The sequence below is a fragment of the Arvicola amphibius genome, chromosome 8 (genome assembly GCF_903992535.2).
Source record: "Arvicola amphibius chromosome 8, mArvAmp1.2, whole genome shotgun sequence".
Lineage (NCBI taxonomy): Eukaryota > Metazoa > Chordata > Mammalia > Rodentia > Cricetidae > Arvicola > Arvicola amphibius.
Window position 1 is genome coordinate 56,923,790 of NC_052054.1, and position 7,694 is coordinate 56,931,483.

Sequence of the window (7,694 nt, forward strand, 5' to 3'; positions counted from 1 at the left end):
TCTGGCCCCCTGAGCACACGTGACTTTGTCAATTACATGCTTTCTTGCTACTAATTTCACCTCGGATCCTTAAGGGGCTGGCAAGAGGAAGAGATAACCAATCGCCATTTCATCTGTGCTGACATCAAAATAATTTATGAATGAGCACGGAAAACTCCAACGTGTTATCTTAAAGACAATTTGAGACGCTTCTTTATGATTAATCAGAATGCTAATTTTGTACTATTTAAACACAACGAAGGGTCCTTGTGAATTGCTGGTTTAGAAAGCGACAGTCGGTATTTGCACACGCGTGCTCCACATACAAGCCTCTCTAATCTCATAGGGGGAGCCACTGAAATAAAGCAACTGACGTTATGATTCCCCACACACACCACAGGCAGTAGGTTATTCCACAACACCAAACCGCCTTAGGGACGTTAATTTAATATTTCATTAGTGGATGAAAATATGCAATTCCTAAGCCCAAATTTAAACTTAATTACATTAACCATTAACTTAAAATATTGGTAACATAAACCTACCAAAAGCAAAAGCACACCTAATTCCAACCTGAAATTTTTTTTAAATGTAAAATAAAATCCTACTGGGAAAAAAAATCACTACTAATTTCCTATCAAATAGTGCTGTTCGTTTCAGAATATTTTCGAGAGGTATAGTAAGAAATTGTACTTCACAGGTTTCTCCGCCATCTCTTTCCGGGGGAGGAGATGTGATTAATGACTTCCTAAATAACAGCCCAGTTTTCCAGCCTAACATAGAGAGAACCTCAATCAGTGGTGATTGTTCCCCAAGAGCAGGAGACTCGGAGAGGGGGAGGGGAGAAGTGTGAGGAGGTGGAGAGGGATGGGAAGGCGACAGCGGGAGAAAAAGGCTGCACTGCTGGGGTGGGGAGAGGGCACATGGGAAAGGTAAATCGGTGTAATATTAACTGGACTCTGACATCTTGGAAGTCTATGCCAGCAAGCAAAACAGTCAAATATGGGGGGACTGTAATGACGTGGTGGGCTCGTCCCGTCCCTTCCTGTTGCCCCCCTGAATCAAAACACTTTTTGCTTTTCAAATTGGATTTATCATGTTTATAACAATATTAATCACTTTATCGAATATTTCAAAAATATTACATATTTATTAGAAATTATTCTTTTTTAAAATATAAAATATTACCTGCTTTGAAACACTGTAAAGCTTCTACCAGTCTTTTGCTGCCCCATCCCCCATTTTCTTAAACAAGCAGTTTACAGAAAAACTGTAGATACCACTTCCCTTCTTCAAAGCTACCCGCTGACCCTCCCCCACCATGCTTGCGCCCCCTCACCCCATCTCTCCAAGCAAGCCCACATTCTAACAGTGCTTCACACAAATTAAAATGTTGGGATTATGAAAAATCCACGTACACCTATTAACACCCCTTCTCATACTGAAAAACTAAAATAAATTTAAACTAATTGGCTCAGATCCGAAAATAATCAGTGCATAAAAAAATTATTTTCAGCTGTTTGTGATAAGTGGTGTCAATCAAAACTGATCAATTAGGAAAGATTTTTTTCGTCAGTTTCTTTCCTTTGTTGTTCTCAGGAAGGAGGCAAGCTTTTATTTATTTTGAGAAGGATAACAATGTGCCAGCTGGTGGAGAGAAAAAAAAACTAAAAATCCAAACAATTTTCCAAGTGTAACAAGTCCCACATTCTGAAGAGGTTGTTTGCTAACAAAGCATTTACTAAACAGTATTTTAATGATAGAAATGGATTACTACCATACTTGTTACAATATATATTATAATTCTGAATGTTATTTTTTGTAATTTAAATTACATTTTTAAAATTCTAATATCAAATAACCTTGAAAAGCATTCACGTAAATTGAGATAATGCTATTATTTATGCAAAAGTATCATAAAATTAACAGGCTTGTAAATTTTGGATTGTTTGTGGTGGGTTACATTTTATCTACAAATTTGTTTTGTATTTTTAAGAATTTACTAGTAATTCAAACAACAATAAGTGGATTCTGAGTCCTTGTCTTCTTAAATTTGACAAATTTCAGATCTATTGCTAGTATATGTAAAGTAGAAACACCACTGCTGAACCACATTGGATGGTACAGTTATGGGATTCACAGTTGTGCCTGATTAGGGGCCTCCAGTATTCAAAGCATTAAGGTAGGGTTCACCAGACTGGTCACTGGTGTCAGAGGTTATCAATTCATTCATTTCCTGAGAGGGACATCAGCCTTTCAAGTTCTATAGAAGGCTTTTCCAACTAGGAACCCTGAGAAAACTTCTACAATTCATTTACAAAGAATTTAAGGCAAAAACCATTTACATACCTTGGGGGTGCAGAAAAGAGAGGGAAAGAGAGGTAAGAGAAGGCTAGAAAAGAAACAGGAAGGAAGTTGAAAAGGGGGAGAAAAGAAGGAGACACACAATCTCATGATCTCAGAACCATGGCACTGTCTTTTAAGTAGATTATTCTTGTCTGCCCCTTCCCCAAATCTTTTGAGCCTTTTTATAAACTGACCATAAGCTCTTAAGGCTCAGAGTGCTTCTTTCATATAAAATGCTTCTTAGGAGTCTCCTACAATGCTTTTCAATTTGTCACCTTCTCAAGTCTTCTGGTTTTAATTTTTTTCTCATTTCCTACTTGTTTTTAATGCCAGAAAGACCTGCGTTTGACTAAAATGCATGTTTTAAACCTTCAAAAGCCAAATGTTTCACAACTTGATTTATCATAGCTCTTCCAAAATGTCTTTAAATTAGCTCAAGTCCTACACCAACTCCTCAGCTCAACACAGGACAGAGGAGATGAAAGCAATCTGTCACACGTCCTTTGGTTATCACACTTAGCTTTCCCAGTTTTTTAAGGTGGTACACATTTTCTCATCTGAACCGCTCCCAAACATAATGCACGGACCTCCATCCTTGCTCACTGTTAGAAGCAATGTGTGACTTCTACTAAAGCATAAACAATGCTTTGGTTGTTGTGAAAACGATGAGGGGCTGTGACAAGCTGAACCTGTCTTGTCCTCTGTTAAGTAAGGAGAGGTCTCCAGCCCCCCAGGGTTCCCAAGCCCAACTCCAGGGCCAGCATATCTGCCCTTTCCTTCCTTTTTCTTCCAGCAACTTCCTCATCTTTCTGTGTCCTACCCCTTTACCCTTTATCCTTCATTCCACCACCTTCCCTCTAGAAACCTAGTCACTCCACAGAAGGCAGTTGACGTCTAAGGCACTTTAAAACATTTGTCATCTTGCTCTTCAAAACAAACAAACAAAATCCTTATCTTCACCACTAGGACAAAACATTAACCCCAATACAGACTTTTTACTGAATTTATGAATGTATCTTTTATAATTGCACCTATGAGATGCCAGAACATTCTAAATCTAAGCAAAGTCCAGCGAAGATTCAAGAGAAACTCGTAAAGTGACTGTCTCCGCCCCTGCCCCCACCCGCCATGCTTAAAATGAGCAAACTTCGGAGGCTGCAGATGGAGCTGGCAGGCAGCAAACACGTCCGCAGCGCCTTTCTGGGGGGGGGGGGGGGGATCTGGAAAGCGGAGGTCGGGAGGGGATTCAAGGCCTGTAGATATGGGGACCCCATCTGTCCCTGCGTAATCTTTCCCGTGTAGTTTGGGTAAAGGCTATTGACCTGCCTGTCTTGGAAAACCGATCCGATTCCACCCACTCCCTGACTTTCAGCGAAGTGCAGGGAGTAATGCCAGTGGATTAAAACGGGGCGTCAGAGGAAAGCAGCTCCCGACCGAGTGTGTCCAGTGTGTCCGCAGAGGCACCCCAGCACCTGAGGGCATTTGTTTTCGTTTCCAAAAGCAAAATTCTAATCTCGTACAATTTTTGTTTTTGTTTTGTTTTTTTTCTAAGCCGGGAGACAAAAAAAATGCCGACTTCAAGCAATTTTTCTTTTAAGAGTTATTCACAATTGTCAAAACTCTCTTAAAATTTTTCTTAAATATTTTTTTAACTATATTGCTCAGAGACTATTGTAGAAACAGAAGAACTTGTTATACCATAAATCTTAAGGTTTTCGTTTAAATCACTTTTATATTTCACAAACAAGGTATTTGTAAAGGGTTTTTTGGGGGGTGTCAGGTACTTTTGCAGTAAAACAAAATTTGAAACAAAATTTATAAACAGGGTATTATTTTAAAGCCACCATTTTGTAAAATGTTTTGAAAACTAGCAAAATTTCATTACAGTACTATTTTTCAGTTAAAATCTAGCTATCCTACAATAAAAAGAAATAAAAATGGAGTATTGCTTTTCTCACATATTGTCTAAGTTATGTTCAACATTTTCTTGAAATATGTTAGTTAAGATGGTAACTTTGTGGATAATCCTGTAGTAATAACTAAGCTTTCCATAACTATTAAGAATAGCACAAAAGAACTTTAATTTGAAAAAATGATAGGCACTATTTTCCACATATATTACTTGTATATGTATGCTTCATAATTCAAAGACCATTTTATAGTAAATAGAAATGTCTGAGTCTATAAGATGAAAAACACAGAGTACACGTATTTATTCTCCCTCTGCTAAAATCATTTACTGGTTAATTATTCAAAACCTCATCTCATAAAAACAATCAGCTGAAAAGAATGTGGTCTAGCTCTCAGGATTATTTCATATTTGCTCTGAGAGTTTACTTAGCATAACAGAAATAGGAAGTTGGAGAAAGGTGGGGAGGGAAAGATGAGAAGAGTGAGAGCAGTGGAGGAAAACCATCCAGCTAAAATCTGGAGGTTGGGGCTCCAGCCCCACCAACCCAGCAGCAGCCTCTGGTCACTCGCTTTCCCCACCAACTGCATGATGCCAGGGTCCCACTGGTAGTCACAGCCTTTCTGTTGAAAGTCCACCCTATAGAACAACCTCCCTTTGCTGAAAGCAGTACCTCATCTCCAACTCTCTTTTTCATCAAGAGGAAACAGACAAGAAACTTTATTGCAGTCATTTAACACACTGGTGTGAACATTTTTTCCAAACAGAAAAATGCCAGTTTACCTCCAGAAAAGCCCCACAATCAAAAGTAAGAAGAAAGAAAATGCTACACTAACATTTTGTAGCAAATTTTAACAATATTCTTTTTCATGAAACTCAGAGCATCATCAACATGTTTTATTTCACAAAAGTAGTATTTGCCAAAGGCAGCATTGTTATGGCTTTTCCATTAAACAGCTGATCATTTCTTTCTCTAGTTATACAATCCTTATTAGCAAACTTAATAAGATATCACAACTCTTTAGGGGTGCTCATCTGAGACTCAGTAAGAGCCAGGTGTGCAGGCACACACACATTCAATCCCAGCACTCCTAGCAGAGATAGGAACATTTCTGTGTGGTCCACGTCAGCCTTGTCTACCAAGCAAGTTTCAGGCCACCCAGGGCCACATAGTAAGACCCTCTCTCAAAAACAAGATAAGGAAAGAAACCAACTAACCTCAGACAGGTTTTTATTCATTAGGGAAAATGCCAGAGTAACATAATATTATCAAATAAGAGTATTACAGACAAAAATCAATAATAAAAGAAAATAAAATTCCGTATCTAAGTCTGAGTTTAACTTCAACCAATTCCATTTACAATAGGAAAATAAGCAGATTTTGGTAGCTACACATGAAGAGCAAAAGAAAGAAAGCTCCCTGGATTAATGAAATGAAACTTCCTCAGAAAGTCCACTTTACATACAATGAATTATTTGAAAACACTACCACATCTGAACTTTAATTCAAAAGAAATGTTAGCATCTATCGGGAATCACAGAAATAAATAAGCAAGGGATTTGTCCCCATACATGTTTAAATATGCTATCTGTCTTACTCAAGTTATGGAGAGAAAAAAAAATCCCAAGACCAAACACTATCAAACACAAGGAGCACACCACCCACACAACTGTGCTGGGAAGAGCAGCTGTAAAGACTACTCTGGATATGATGCCAACTTGGCCAAGTGGAAAATCCTTAGGGTTGGTCAAGTCCTCTCATATGCCTCTATTGCTCTCTCAAGGCATTAGATTAAGTAAAACATTTCATTTAAAAAACAGACTAACCTGGGGCTGATGAAACCTGGTTGAAAGACCTCATCTTCTTCGGAAGTACCTAAAATAAGAGAGCTCATGTCATTACTACAGTAGCCACCTATTCTGCTTCTGCAACTTAACAACTCATTAGGAAACAAGAAACATCCACATTTTAATTCTGTGAAGCCACTTACAAACTGGTCTTTACAAAATAACCTAGATAACCACTTGCCACAAACTTATCTGTAAACTACTATCAAGGGAGACTTGCTTACAAAAATAAAACAAGAGTATTCAGATGCAATAATCACAATTTTATGAATGTAGCTTTAAATTTTTTATTTGACTGTTTGGTTTTGGTTTTTTGAGACAGTGTTTCCCTGGCTATCCTGACACTCTCTTTGTACACCAGTCTGGCCTCCAACTCAGAGTGATCCACCTGCCTCTGCTCCCCAGTGCCAGGATTAAAGGGTTAAGTGCTCACTATTTTTCAGTTAAATATCTAGCTATCCTACAATACCATGCTTCTTGATAAACAATAACATGTTTCTTGATAAATTTCACTATCTATTCAAATATATTCTAGAAGATAAATCATAAAAGAATTAATCATGTTCTGGGAAACTAATTATAATCGTATATCATGGATTACTAGATCTTTTGTTACATTCAAACAATGCTTTTTCTAATTTTTTGAGACAGGATTTCTTATGTAGCTCCTGATAGCCTCAAACACATAGCAATCCTTCTGCCTCAGTCTCCCAAATACTAGGATTACAGGCAAATTCTGGGATTACAGGCATGACTCACTGTGCCTAACTTCAAATACTTTCGGGTTGGGCAAGAAGATCTCTCTCTATAGCCCTGGCTGTCCTAGAACTCGCTATTTAGACTAGGCTGGGCTTGCACTCAGAAATCTGTCTGCCTCTGAAGTACTGGGTGCCACCACACTCAGCTTTCAAATACATTTTAAAGATAAATTACTTGAGTAGTAATATATTTAATTAAAAATTAACTATATTTAAAAACATAAAATACATATTAACCCAAATTTTAAAGGTAAAAAACTTTTCATTTTAAAAATCTAAGTATTAAACCAGGTGTGGTAGTGCACACTTTTAATGCCAGTACTCCAGAAGGAGGAAGATCTGAGTTCAAGGCAAGCCTGGCCTATACAACAATTTCCAAGACAGCCAGAGCTACACAAAGAAACCCTGCTTTGAAAAACCGATAGATAGATAGATAGATAGATAGATAGATAGATAGATAGATAGATAGATAGAAAAAATCTAAGTATTGATGTGTCTAGCACAGCTGTTAACAAATGCTACAACACAATGAAATTTGTATTGAACACGCCACACAAGTAATAGCACTGGGAGGAGAAAATCCTGTTGACCACTGAGTTATCATTCAGTTACTAGAATCTGAACAACAGATAGGTTGGAACATGCAGCTAGTTCCCTAATACATTCAATGTTTATCTTTCCTTACCTAAGTTTTAGACTCTGAATCTGCTATATATTTATATACTTTAGTTGCAATCTAACGTCTTCTCAAAAGGAAATGGAGGCTTTCCCAGGTATGGAGTTCCACTGTGTTGACTTGAGTTTTGTTTTGTTTTTACAAAACAACAAGCCAACTAACTAACATCTGAAAACAA